General features: G+C 44.6%; 1 protein-coding gene across 50 annotated transcripts in view; it reads right to left on the bottom strand.

The window, feature by feature from the left end:
- Positions 1 to 14843, bottom strand: part of ADGRL3 (adhesion G protein-coupled receptor L3) — an 820109-nt gene that overhangs the window by 659805 nt on the left and 145461 nt on the right. For all 50 annotated transcript variants that reach the window (XM_042860378.2, XM_065595838.1, XM_024100865.3 and 47 more), the window contains one exon: positions 6016 to 6082. The gene's annotated coding sequence lies outside the window, so the exon portion shown is untranslated. The remainder of the gene's footprint in view (positions 1 to 6015; positions 6083 to 14843) is intronic.

Raw genomic sequence — 14843 nt, 5'->3', positions numbered from 1 at the left:
AGACCCCTAGCCTTTGGCTGAGTTACTGAGTTATCCTCAAATCATGATTTAAAGACTTCAAGTTACAGACAATCCACCATTTACTCTAGTTTAAACCTGCAAGCAACCTGTGATCCATGCTGCAGAGGAAGGCAACCTCCCACCCACCCCCAGGTCTCAGCCAATCTGACCTGGGAAAAAATTCCATCCTGATCCAAATATGGTGATCAGGTGGACCCTGAACGCAAACCCTACCAGCAAGACATATGAGAAAGAATTCTCTGTAGTAGGCAGTTTTATCATACCCTTCCCACCCAATAAATTTATCAAGCTGAGTCTTGAAGCCAGTTAGGTTGTTTGCCCCCACTTCTTCCCTTGGAAGGCTCTTCCAAACCTTCATCTAATTTCAATCCTAAACCGTTTGATGGCCAGGTTATATCCATTTGTCCACATTGGTCTCCAACTTAAATAACTCATCTCCCTCCCTGGTATTTATCTCTCTGGTGTATGTATAGAGAACAATCATATCTCCCCTCAGCCTTCATTTGGTTAGGCTAGACAAGCCAAGCTCTTTGAGTCTTCTCTCATAAGGTAGGTTTCCTCTGGTCATGCTAATAGCTCTTCTCTGCACCTGTTCCAGTTTTAATTCATCTTTCTTAAACATGGGAGACCAAAATTGCACACAGTATTCTAGATGAGGTCTCACCAGTTCCTTGTATAATGGTACTAACACTTCTCTATCTCTACTGTAAATACCTTGCCTGGTGCATTCAAGGATTGCATTAGCCTGTTTCACAGCCATATCACATTGGCGGCTCATAGTCATCCTGTGATCAACCAATACACCGAGGTCCTTCTCTTCCTCTGTCGCTTCCAACTGATACATCCCCAGCTTTTGGCAAAAAATCTTGTTGTTAGCCATTAAGTGCATGACCTTGCACTTTGCACTGTTAAATTTCATCCCACTTCTATTACTCCAGTTTTCAAGGTCGTCAAGATCTTCTTGTATGACATTCCAGTTGTCCTCCATATTGTCAACACCTCCCAACTTTGGGTCACCACAGATTTTATTAGCACACTCCCACTTATTGTACCAAAGTCAGTAATGAAAATGTTAAATAAGATTGGTCCCAAGACTGATCCCTGAGGAACTCCACTAGTAACCTCCCTGTAGCCTGACAGTTCACCTTTCAGTATGACCCATTGTAGTCTCCCCTTTAACCAGTTCCTTATTCACCTTTCAGTTCTCATATTAATCCTCACCTTCTAAATTAGCTAATAATTCCCTATGTGGAAATGTATCAAATGCCTTATTGAAATCCAGGTAGATTAAATCTATTGCATTTCTATTGTCTAAAAAAATCAGTTATTCTTCTCAAAGGAAGATGAGGTTGGTCTGGCACGATCTACCTTTTGACAAACCATGATGTATTTTATCCCAATTACCTCTATGTCCCTAACTACTTTCTCTTTCAAAATTTGTTCCATAACCTTGTATACAACTGAGATCAAAATAACAAGATTGTAGTTTCCTGGATTACTTTTTTGCCTTTTCTTAAAAATAGGTACTATATTAGCAATTCTCCAGTCATAGCGTACCACCCCTGAGTTTATGGATTTATTAAAAATTCTTGCTATTGGGCTTGCAATTTCATATGCTGGTTCCTTTAATATTCTTGGATGGAGATTATCCAGGTTACCCGATTTGGTCCCCTTAAAATGCTTCAGTTTGACTTCCACGTCAGATTTGGTAATTTACATATCCTCATTTACCATTAGCCATCCTGCCACTATCTCTACCTTCTTCATCACCCATATTAAAAACTGAGACAAAGTATTCATTTAGGTGTTGGGCCATGCCTAGATTATCTTTACTCTCCATCCCATCCTCAGTGCTTAGCGGTCCCACATCTTCTTTCCTTGTTTTCTCTTTATTCATATGGCTATAGAACCTTTTACTATTCGTTTTAAATTCCTTTGAAAGGTCCAACTCTGCTTGGCTTTTGGCACTTCTCACTTTTCCCCTACACTTTCTGACCTCCAAGAGGTATCTTCCTTTTTGATCCATCCCATCTTCCATTCCTGCTTTCTCTTAATAACCTGTTTGAGATGCTGCGATGGAATATACCCCTGTATTCACACAAAACACACTACTGTATCTATCTTCGCACAAAGTATGCCTTATAAGGTACCATTTGAAAACGCCAAATTTGTTGGATCAATAACATCATGGCAAAGAGCACATAGCAGCAGAATATATGAAGTTATAAGCAAACTGAGATCATGACTAAAAGTGTATTTTCCAAATAAGTCTGGGGAGTGGCGAAACCAGTTCCTTGAATACAAAGGTCAAGAAGATGCCTCAGCCAGGTGTAAACAAGGCTGATGGACCATTACCTAATTGGCCATTCTTTGGCAGGAAAAAGGGGGCAGGGGCAAAAATCTACATTTTTAGCAAAGAAACAGCATGGAGTTCCCTTCCACACAGACCGTCTGTCGCCTGGCTCCCAGCTGGAAATGTTTTTCAAGAGGGGGACTGAAACTATAAAAAGCAGGGGGAAACACCCGAAGGCACCCCCCTTCTCTCTCTCCTTGCCCATCGCAGTCACTCCACCTGAACAGACAAAGAAAGCAGCTGTTGGACTCTGAGGGAGGGGTCCTGATCTAAAGAGTTTGGTCAGTAACGCTGCTGAAAGCATGGGGTGAGAAAGTTAGGCAGCAGTAAGTGTTTTCTCTTTATTTTCCTTGTAACCATTTCTGACTTTTATGCCTCATTACTTGTATTCACTTAAAATCTCTCTCTCTCTCTCTCTAGTTAATAAAGTTGTTTTCTCTAAACCAGTGTGTTCAAGCTGAAGTGTCTGGTAACTCCATGTGGGGTAACAAGTTGTATGCATATTATTCCCTTAAAGAAATAACACACTCAGTGTATTTGCACTGTCCAGGAGAGGGCTGGGCAGTACAGGACATGCGTCTCTGGGGGAACACGTGGGACTGGGAGTGTGCTGGGGACACCAGGTGATAATCTGTAAGGCTGGTGAGACCCAAGGGGTGGCTGGCTGGCTGTAGCACACACAGACATAGCTGGGAGTGGCTTGCATGCTGGAGGCGGTTTGTGAGCAGCAAGACATTGTAAAGGGCCCCCCCCTCCCCAGGCTACAGGGAAGGGGTGACACAGCTACTCAATGGTCTGGATTGTGCCCAGGTATGTCACAGATGCTTCCTCACCCAGGCTGGTCTGCAACCCTCCCCTACGCATTTTTTTCCCCTTGCTTGGGATGCAGGCTTCAGGAACTCTGACAAAGTAATTTCAAACCTCCTCCGCATTCAGATCCTTGAGTTCTTCAGTCCAATCCACTCCCCTAATTCCCTGATTTTTTTTTTTTTTTGCTTTTTTCAAATCAAAGACCCTTGTTGCAGACTTATTTTTGTTTATCCTTCCATTTAGTGTAGACTGAACTAGCTCATGATCATCTGAACCAAGGTTGTCCTGCCTGTTAGCATTATCGGTACTGGCACTATCTTTCCTCTTAATGTCCATTCTCCTACCCTCTGCTGTTCCTTTCTCCATTGCTGCATCCTCGCTTTCTTGATTTCCCATCTGTCTCCCCTGAACTCCCAGTTTAAAGTTCTTTTAATCAGTTGTGCCAGTCTTCTGTCCGTGAATGCCTCCCAGTGGTCAAACATCCCAAAGCCCTCCTTACAGCATCACTGCCTGAGCCGTCTGTCCATCATCATAATCTTGTCACACCTTCATTCTTCTCCTGTAGGGACAGGTAAAATTCCACTGAAGATCACCCAGACCTCCAATTCCTTAAGCGTCTTCCCCAGCTTGGCACAATGTGTACCATTTGTTCCTATGTGAAGGACAATAATTGGATTTCTTCCTGCTATCATTAGGCCCCCACTTCACACTCAGGTCCACATCCTGTATCTTAAGCTCCCAGCAGACAGCACACCCTTCTGTTATCCAGATTAGCTCTGGTGATAGGCCTGTCCGTTCTTCTTAGTAGGGAGTCCCCAGTGATGTAGACTTGCCTCTTCCTGGGGTTGGTGTGATTCTCTGGCCTTCCTCCTCCTGTTCTTTCTGGCTCCCAGTCCTCTTCTCTTTTTGTTGTTCCTTGCAATCTTTTGCGAGTCATCTTCTATCCTCTGGGGGCTCCGAACTCTGGCTATCTCTATTGCTTCATCCCCTCTTCTTGTAGGGCTATCCACTCTTCTCTCCTGCCTCTCTCTCCCACCTCTGTAACTGCCTGCTGCACGCCTTCATTATCCAGCTCAGCAAACCTGTAACTCAGCTCTATTTCTCCTTCATTAGCCAGTCTTGACCTCTGCCTGGTTCTTCCAGTCACATGCTTCCATTGGCCACATTCCCCACCCAGCGGTCTCCCCTCACAGTTCTCCAATCCGTAGTTTCCACCTGCATCTCCAGACCTCGGATCTTCTCTTCCATAAGCACTTCATACAAATAAACAAACAAAGCTCTTTTCGGGTCCCTGCTCCAGGATAATGTACATCCCACAGCTTCCACATCCGGTTATCTTCACTGTCTCATCCATTCCTTGGATCACAACCAGTGCTGCCTCTGTATCTGTCATAGTTTTCCCGCCTAAACTCCTGGCAAGAGAAAAACCAACCCACACGCAAAACAAAACCACACCACCACACACACCCTTCCCCAAATTCCCCTTACAAACTCCCCCTCAAACTCTCCTGTTTTCAGCTTTGTTTGTTGGCTGGCTTCTTTATAGGTCCCCTAATCATGGAATCCCCACCCACCATTCAGGACACTGCTGTGATCAAAGGCTCTGCTTCTCTCACAGCACACTTCCCTCTACCAGCCTTTCCTGATGAATGAGGAGCTAGATCTACTTCTAGACAAGAAATATATACATTTCTAAAGCATACACATGCCTACATAACAAAATACAGCCTTGTAATATTGTAGTCTATTTATTTTTGCTGTCTTTGCTTATTGATCACTACCGAAGTGCATTGTGCTAATTTATCAAGGATGCAGCAATGTAGATGTAGAGAATTTAAGTCATCACTCCACTGCAGTTTTCAAAAGAGAGCAGTGAAATAATGTCTCATACGAATCCTTTAAATGTTTCTGCAGGCTCTTTCCTGATCTTCGTGTAATTTCCTCTCCTTAGGTTCTTTGCATTTTGGTTACATTTTCTGGTGGGTTAGTTCCTAAAGTTTGCTTATTTATATTAAAAACATCCAACACATACAATCTATGTATTTCCTTTCACTTTACACACTGTGGCATCTCTGATTTCTCCCCACTTTGAAAGTTACCTTTGGGACCCATTCCCTCCCCTACATCCCAGCGCAGAGGGAAGTCTGCACCCCTGGTTCCTTGCCTTGGAATCACAAGAGGAAGGAGTGCTTGCCCACACACAATGGAAGCCAGCCATGGGTGACTTGAGCTCTGCAGAGCTCGCACAGGTCAAGTGAGAAAACCCTCCCAATCTTGCAGAGCAGCTTGGCAAAGAAACTAGAGATTGAGGCTATGGTAACGCACATGGTTTCCCCTTCTGCTGTTTGCAATCCCTTCAGTCAGGAGCTGCTCTGAGCAGCATGGCTCATGCAAGCGCGATGACCACCATTTTGTTTCATGCTAGAGATTGAAACAGGGACCAACACACTTGCCCAAAGCTATACAAGTATACTAAATAGCTATACCAGGTAGATGATTGCGCAGCCTTTTTCACTGGAGCGTATGAACACCTGTTTTTCTCTTTCACCTCTTTAACCCATATGCATGCTGCATCATTTCACAGTGTGATAGTCTGCGTCTTTTTATTTCATCAACATCTTGTTTTGTTACTTTTATTCCCACATTGCTCTTATGGAAAAGGAGCACTGTAAAGAAATAGGACTGTGCCTACGAAATGACATTTTTTAATGCCATAAGCAATGACAGTATTGCTATAGATTTGCACAGTGTGACACAGTTATCTATACCAGTGCTTCAAACATTTTGCAACAGCTAACAAAGAAGGCTAGACTCTATGAACTAATAATTACCTTATCTTGTTCTTCAGTTGCTAAAAATCCATACGCTATTTTTTGCAAATTACTGAAATCAGCATTTCTGGAAGAAAAAAAAAAAAAGAAAAAAATTAGGCTCATTTGCACTTGCCTCTGAGGACTTATTACACAGCTATGAAAATGTTTTTCTGATACATGTTCACAACACACACCGATTAGCACAGTTCTTCCGGGATATATAGATCTGGTTTAGTAAGGACTATGTGAATTTTTAATGTGAATATTTACAGAGCATATCTTTTTACGGATAGCAACCAGGGTGCATACCTCCCCTAGATTAAAGAAAATACTGACAGCTCTCAATGCCAATTAGAAAGAAAAGGAGAGAAAACAACATTGGCAAAGAAAGGGCTATGTACTTATGTTCCATATCAGAAACATTTTTGTATTTATATAATTCTAAGGTGCAAAGCTGCTTCCATTTTATATCAACTATTCCACTCAAGAGGTGCAGGAACAAGTTTTTATGCCTTAGTTTTCTTTCCAAATTTATTTACACATCTATTACATTTCTATAACGTACAGGGGAGGGGACAATGACTTATTTCATTTATGAGTCACATATTAAAATGACAAAAAGAAATTAAAAGCCGTTAAGTCCCAGTAAGGTGGAATCCAGTGTTAATGAAGTCTAGTCATTGCCAAAGAATCACCTAAAGCAGCGGTTCTCTACATCTTTCATAATATGGACTATTTCATTGGAAAGAGATTTCTTCTGTGTCATCTCCTCTACCAGAATCCAAGTTCTCTGCTAAGTGCTTATCAAGAAATTTCATTCTAATCATAGTCGGATCTGCAAACCAGAGGTGGTCCACGCAGAGGTGGATTAAGGTTTCCTGGGGCCGTGAGCCAGAGCAAGTGGGGGGCCCCTCACCACCCCTTCCACCTGTGGTTCCGCCCCCTCTGCATGTGACCCTGCCTATGGCCCCACCCTTTTCTGCCCCTTCCCCAGAGTCCTGCCCCAGTTCCACCCAGGGTCCCTGCCACCTCCCCGCCCCCCCCCCCCCCCCACTACAGCCCCAAGACCAGAGAAGCTCTATCCCCCTGCCACGGCCCCAGGCTGCAGCAGGAGTAACAGCTCCCCAGCCCTGAGGCTGTGGCAGGTAGCGAGAGCTCCTCCAGTCCCAGGGCCGCAGCAGGGGTCCTGGTGCTGGGGCTTCCCCTGCTGCCGGCCAGCTTCTGTCAGGGACAGGGTGGGGGGTGCTGGGGGCTTCCCCTGTGGCCAGCCAGCTTCTGCTAGAGTCAGGGTGCAGGAGAATGGGGTCTTCCTGCACCCACTGGTGGGGAGCGGGGTTGGGTGCGCAGGGGTTTGCCCTGCCCGACCACCAGGGAGCGGGTCGGGGGTGTGGGGGTTCCCCTCGTTGCCACTGTCCGGAAGCTGGGTCGGGGTGTGAGGGCTTCACCAGCCCACCTGGGACTCCGGGGAGCCCCAGTTGGCCAGAGCTCCTGGGCACAGACCCCATAGGCCCAGTGACTAATCCACTACTGGGTCCAAGGACCATGGGTTCAGAACCATCAACCTATAGTGAAATTCTGGCCCCACTGACTTCCCTGGGTCAAGATTTCACCACTGGAGTGAGATATATCCAGGAACTAGAGGCCCTTTTCCTTTGAAGTGATGCCCAATGAGCCTTGTTCTGAATAGGGATATCCGTCCACAAGTGAGGACCCTACTGAATAAAATGCTAGCAAATTTCAGCGCAACAATGTTGAACCTGGGTCAGTTAATGGAGCTATACAAGGTGACATGGGTGAAATCCTGGCCCTACTTAAGCCAATGGGAGCTGTGTTCTTGACTTTAGCAAAGCCAGGATTTCAACCCAATTCTTCATATTCTTCTGCTCCTTTGGCGCTGTGAAAGGAAGGCTGGTCTTGTGGTTAGCCTAGGACTCTAATGCGATCTTCTCTGGTTAGCTGTACAGCAATGCTAAAGAGCAGTCAACTGTAGCTGAAGATGCTCAAGACTTTTGAAAATCAGGAAAATTTATCTAGGAACCTAAGTGTGGACTTGGCAGCCTATAGGTCACGGTTCATGGCTGACCGGGCACGCCCCCTTGTAGGTGGATGTGGTGTTGCAGGTGAGCCCTTACTTGACTTTTCCCTCACCCAGGGTATCAACAAGTCCAGACAGTTCACTAAATGCTAAAGAACACTCCTTTATGGTCAGTCTCATTTCATAACAGAAAAGCCAACGCAGAACATGAACCAAGCCTTCGCCCCAACATCTCAGCTGGGTGACCAGGCCGATCTTAGCCCATCTGTCCCACACCTGAGTTCAGTGCTCGCCTCTAACCACACTCTTCCTCAGGAGATCTCTCGGTTCTGCCTCTGCTGGTAGGCCTCTTGCATCTGCCAGAGTAGGATCCTTCTCAGGAGAAGGGGTAGGGAGGTCCATCCCCTGCGACTCTACTCCAGGGACAGGGGTGATCCTTGCCAGGCTGGGCTTCCAGTCAGTGACTGGGAGACCCATGGCTGAGACCAGACCCTCTTGGATCCAGGGCTAGAGTTACACGCCCCAAGCACAGCATCTTCAGTGCCCTCCTCCCCCACTTGCCTACAGCTGTCCTTTGTGTTGGATACAATTTTAGAGAGCTAAAGCACTCCTAGGCCCGGGCCTACTGTGCCTAATTGGAAATCCAGCCCTGCTTGGGTAACTGTCAACTGCTGGCACCCATTTAGGAGGCTCTCATCTTACACACTCCCCATTCTGGTGGGTTCCCCACCGAGGTCACCCTCTAGGCTCCCAGCTCAACCCTCTGACTAAGGCCTCTCCCGGGAGCTCCTCTCTACAGGAGCGTCCTCCCTCCCTTAGGAGCTCCCCACTAACTGAGCGTGGGGAACCTTTATTAGGTCCAGATGCTCATTTACTAATCAATCAGTTACCCCCAGATGGGACCTTCATAAGACAGTCACGGGCAGACTGAGCCCTAACGCCCCATCCAGGGCAGCTGCCCCATGACACTAACCTTCAGGCTGCCGTTTTTTTAAAGTTTGTCCACAGCGTACAAGTACACATGAACAGGAACAATTAATGTGAACTTTTATAAGGGGTCTGATCCTACAGTCGTTATTCAGCAAAAAGAAAGAAGTGTGTACTTGGGCTCAAGGTAAGGTTAGCTGTCATTTTACCCTGCCCATGAAAGAACCAGATGCTAACTGCTTCCAGCCTTGGAATTTGATTCAAAGTGGATGATTTTGAGAAGGAAATACGGTTTTACAAGTGCAGAATAGTCTATGCAACACCTCAAGAGGAACATCCAACATGCTTTTATTTCTAGACAAGGTGTGATTTGGTTGGACTACGGCAGTTATATATTATAGCAGCCACTACACTATGCTTTAAAAAACCACTGGAGAATCACTTTTATCTGACTGCAGCACTATATGGCAGAAACAATGGTTTGCCATAATAGTCTCAAGCAGTTAATATTTGTTTGCCTCCCAATTACCTGGCAACAATTTTTCAAATAAAATTCAAACAACAGGCTCTTAATTTCATTTACAACACCCCTGATTTCACATTTCCCTGTATATAAAATTGTACAGGTAGCACAATGTACAGTGGTTTATGGCTCTGTTGTGTCAGTTTCCCATTCAGTGCATGTTTCCCCTCACCCCCTGCATCTTCTTTTATAAGACTAGAGTGCTGGCTACAGAATATTCTTCCCCACAAATTCCAGATGTATTACCCTGAGCTGGCATAACCCTTTGCACACTATTCACATGCCAATTTCTAATGTAGTTTGGGGATTCCTTTTATTTTAATCACACAAGGAACCAACCAAATGGATGTGCGCTAGACAGACTTTGCAAAGTATTTGGCAGGGCAGAGGAACTGCTTGGATTCAGAGTCATCTGAAGCCCTAACTTATGGAAAGTACATGGTATCCCATCCTGTTCTCCCCAGGATACAGTTTAAATACAGTGGGTGTTGTTTTAACGTTGACTCTCGTTAACATTAAGAGGAGTTACAGTTAATTCCCCACACAGACCAGAAGTTCCCTCTTGCCCCATCCCACTCAAGCTAGCCACTCTCCAAGTCTTAGTCCCCCACCCTCTGCACTTATCCAATGTGTTCTCAAAAACCATGTGTTGTTTCTAACTCAGTTGTTTGCAGCCTGACACAACAGATTCCAGGTGCATCTTGGAACTTTGACAAGTGGCATCACCCAGGACTCTTTGATGAAGAGCCAGGTTAAGTGGGGAATCTTGTCTCTCTCACTCCATCCCACGGTGGGAGAACAATCCAAATAATCTACACTCAGGCCACAACTGCCAAGATTACTGCTAAATGGATAGCACAGCTGCATCAACACAGTCAACTCCTGCTAATGGTCCTGCCGGTGCTCTAAAGGTTCATGTCTCCATATCCTCTGGGACTAATGCATTTGTGTAAAGGAGCAAGGGCACCACTCAGCCTCTACATGTGCCAAGATGAAGACAATTAAACTAAAACTATTCTGGCTTCCTGACTTCTACACCACCCCAGACAGTATTCTTAGAAGAAGCAATGATAAATGCCATCTACTCTACCAATTCAACAAGATATAGATGATGTAAGCATAGGTTGTTTTACTCCACCAATGCTGCAAAACAGAAGACTACTGAACATTCACACTAATGCTGGGAGACCCACTGGCCTAAACTTCCAAAAGTGAGTCTCAATTTTGGGTGCCCATCTTTAGACAATTTAAAGGTGCCAAGCACCCAATCTCTAATAATCAGGGCCCTTAAGGTGCCACAAATTAGACACCCCAAAAAATCACTTTTCAAAATTGAGGGTGTTGTGAGTTTTGTAAATTAATAAGTGAACTCAGTGAATGAGGAGCATGAGGTTAATGTTCTACAAAATGCATTTGGTTCAGTTATTTGGTGCGTGCAGTTTAGTTTTAACTAGCGAGATGTTACATATATTTAGCGTTGGTCCTACGTATGGTAGATTGCTGCCCACAACACAAAAACCACTGCCACTATCACTAAGTCTCAGCAGAGAGAAACGAACAGCTACCCAGTCTGAAGAACTCCTAGATCCAGGTCATGGCGAAAACCAATCATGCGATAGTGTAGGGAAGTTTCCATTGTCACTGCCCTTGCTGTACCAGTCCTGTGGATCACAATATGAACTTCAACCTACTAGAACTACATTAACAAACATGCAACATGCTTTTCAAACACAAATATTACCATCCTCCACTACGGAACTATTTTGATAACCGCTATTAAAGTTAACAATTATTAGCAGCATCACAGCAGCCCCTAGAAGCTTCAACGGAGATGAAAGCCTTTTTGGTCTCAAAAAAACAAACCCTCAAGGAGCTTACAATCTAAATAGACAAGATGTGCAAAAGGTGGGAGGGGAAATAAATGCATGGAGAGGGGGTTGCACTTGCTAAAGCTCACACAGCAGGTCTGCGGCAGACTCGGGAATATAACAGCTCTCCTATCTCCCAATGCAGCTTCCTAGCCCCTCAGTCATGCTGCCTCTCCAGTAATAAGCTGGTCAACTACTAACCAACTTGATTTATCAAATGCAAAGTGCAGATCGAACAATTCATACTGTACCTAGCGCTCATATGCAGCCACACAAATGAAACATGGTTGACACAGTTATACCAAGGGTCAAATTTTCAAGAGTGCTCAGCTGCCATATGTGAGGCTCGACTTACACCAGAGCTGAGCTCCCATTTAGGTGGGACTAGCCTGGGTCCCCACATAGGGTGGGTGTAGGGCCACAGATGTCCTCAATTCAGCCCTGCCAATACAAGCTGGGTGAAGCGCTAAGACAGGACGCTGTGCTGGCGTCAGCAAGTCTACTTCTCACACTTCTTATGCATGAATTTGTACAAAGCTCCATAAAGACAAAACGACTCCTCTCTCCACATGGACACCGCTACCCCTACCCTTTTCTTTTATCTTCCAAAGGAATGGTTTCACACTTGCTGGGTACATTAGAGACACATCGATCTTGTTAGCTCTTTCTTCTTCAATTGCCACTTTCCACAGAGAGGCTGATACTCATACATTCTTCTCAACCTCATGTTTACAACTTTTAAGAAATGGTCCAACTAGATATGCACAAATTTCAGGGTAAATGGGCCATTTTATCTCATGCTCTTAAATTTTAATAGGATTATGTACTGAAAATCTACAGTAACATTTGCAAGTCAGAAACTCGAGTCCCTCATATGTAAGTGTTTAGATACTTAAAATATTAATATGTAACCAGTGATATTACAAAAGGTTACATTTCTAACTATCTTTTTCCTGAAAATCTAACACACTAATGTCAAAATAAATGTGATCTATTTTCCGCAGATTACTAGCAAAGTCCTTCAAACACAGCGAGGCTGGAACTTTATTAAACTGCCTTCTATACAATTAATCTGAAAAGGAGAGAGAATTTCGCGTTTCACAAAGAAAGGATGGAAAAAGTAAAAGTGTGCAAAATGAATAAAGCTTTTAGCCTTCGCAAACAATGTTAGCACATAAAATATTAATAGCAATGCTAAATTAATCTTCGGCAAGAATTAGAGGCAATTGCCTGTAGCTCATATTATGGATTACTTTGGTTTACCATTTAAAATGTTAGAGCCTACCACTATGGCTGCGTATCACAGGGCTGTACATTATCCTCTGTAACATGCAGCAAAGAGTCCTGTGGCACCTTATAGACTAACACGAAAGCTCATGCTCCAATACGTCGGTTAGTCTATAAGGTGCCACAGGGCTCTTTGCTGCGTTTACAGATCCAGACTAACACGGCTACCCCACTGATACTCTGTAACAGGGTGCATTACAGTAACACCAATCCTGCTCTCAATTAAATTAATGGTAAACTCCCATTAACTTCACCTGGAACAGACGCAGGCCCATAGTGGCCAGAAGAGGATTCAGTCTAGCAATCTAAATACAGCCCAGACATAACAGATTAATGATTCGAAGCAGAGGGGATGCTGGCTCTCATTTTAACACTTCTGCAGTAAAGAACGGAGCAGCTCATTTCCCTAACCCAAGGATAACTTGGTAGGTTTCCTGAACAATTTCCTCTTCAGCAATTTTTGCTTTCTGGCTCTCTCTCTCCTCCTTGCTCTAATGCCTAATGATTTTCAAACTCACTATGTGAATGTACTACAAGCTTAGAACCTACCCATGACACATCCCTTTGGGCCCATTGCAGATCAAATTTGGTTCTGCTAGAGTTGGCAGGAAATATTTACAATTTCTACCGTTTAAGAAAATTACACATTTTTTAAAAGATCAAATTAGAGGGCAGAATTTTCACCTCCAGTCGACACAGCAGTTTTTCTTCCCATAGTAAGACTCTTTGTTGTATGTTATAAAGCACAGAAAGCCAATCAGAGAAAAAGACATACCATCACTGCAAGCAGCTTAGATTCCAAAGTGAAATTCTGCCCTTTGAAAAATATATGCAGTGAATCCTAACGTCAATTGGGCCCGGATTTCACCCTAGATTGACACCTACTGCAGCCCATGGGGATTGCTCATACATAGAGGAGAGCAAAATTGATCCACAGTTTGGAACTATGCAATATTTACAGCTTAGTTAACAGCGATTTCCCAGCAATATATTTTAACAGCTCTTCTTCAAGCACTGGATATTATGTTGGCATAACACTCTCCAAACTCTTCTGCTTCGTGTAAATTCCTGGCGAAGTATTTAGGAGATAAAAATGATTAATCCTAATTAAAATGAAAATCAAGAAAATGATACAGTCTGTTGTATCTACTTGATGACTCAAAAGCCTCTCTCATTTCAATGTTAATTGTCTCTTTATACAAACGTGCAATACTCGAATACACACAGAATAATGTTTTTGTATTTTTCTACACTTGCAATATTAAGGGCCAGATGTTGGGAAGTGCTCAGCATCCATCTAGGCACCTAAACAAGGCCCAGATTTGCACCTAAACAGGTGCTGAGCACTTTCTAACATCTGACACTCAGGGCATCTTAAAACCACAGCGAAGGGCAGGGAACAGCATCGAGGCACACACCCTCCCAGAGACTGCTGCTTTGGGCACTGTGTTTCCCCCAATGTACTGCCCTTAAAGGGGTCGCTGTCTTCCCATTAGCCAGAGAGTGTCCTTGGGCTGCTCCTCCGAGTTAATACTGTGTTACATCTAGTGAATTTCTGCAAAAGTTGTTTCCCTAGAGGCTGCCTTCATTTTGAAGCGCAGCATAGGAAGGAATGTACCGAAATCCATAGGCTGGAGAGCATGTGACTGCATCTCCAAGGGAGGCCTATTCCAGTGACCCTGGGAGATACAGAGCAGCCCGACCACATATGGCCAGCAATAAGGCAACCTGACCTGAGCAGTGACCTGCCACCTTACTGTCTTCCACCGGAGAAACACAAACCAAGCAACACCACAAGTATCATCACACACACACACACACACACGGAGCAACGGTTCCCCTGAAAAAAAATCAACCCTGCAAAGCCAGCCAGCTGCAGCAGAGAGGCAGACGGGACAGGAGGGAGAAGCTAACAAGCAAAGCAAAGGTGGGCTGTCTCTCTCACAGTGGGGTAGAGAGGAGGCAGAGTAGGGTATGTCTCTACTAGCAGGCCAGGGGCAGGGAGGTGAAGCATTCTCTCAATGGGAACCAGGGAGCAGACTATGGCTCAGGAGAGGCTGTTGTCTATGGAGCAGGTCAGGGGAGAAGGGCAAGGTTTACAGAGGTACACAGGCAAATTGGGTAAGACTTCTGCTTGCAGCTCTGCTTCCTGGCCAGTGACCCAACTAGTCCAACTTTGCCCCAAACCCATTAGAGGGAAAAAGGA

The sequence above is a fragment of the Chrysemys picta genome, chromosome 5 (genome assembly GCF_011386835.1).
Source record: "Chrysemys picta bellii isolate R12L10 chromosome 5, ASM1138683v2, whole genome shotgun sequence".
NCBI classification, from domain to species: domain Eukaryota; kingdom Metazoa; phylum Chordata; order Testudines; family Emydidae; genus Chrysemys; species Chrysemys picta.
This window is presented reverse-complemented; position numbering and strand designations above follow the sequence as displayed.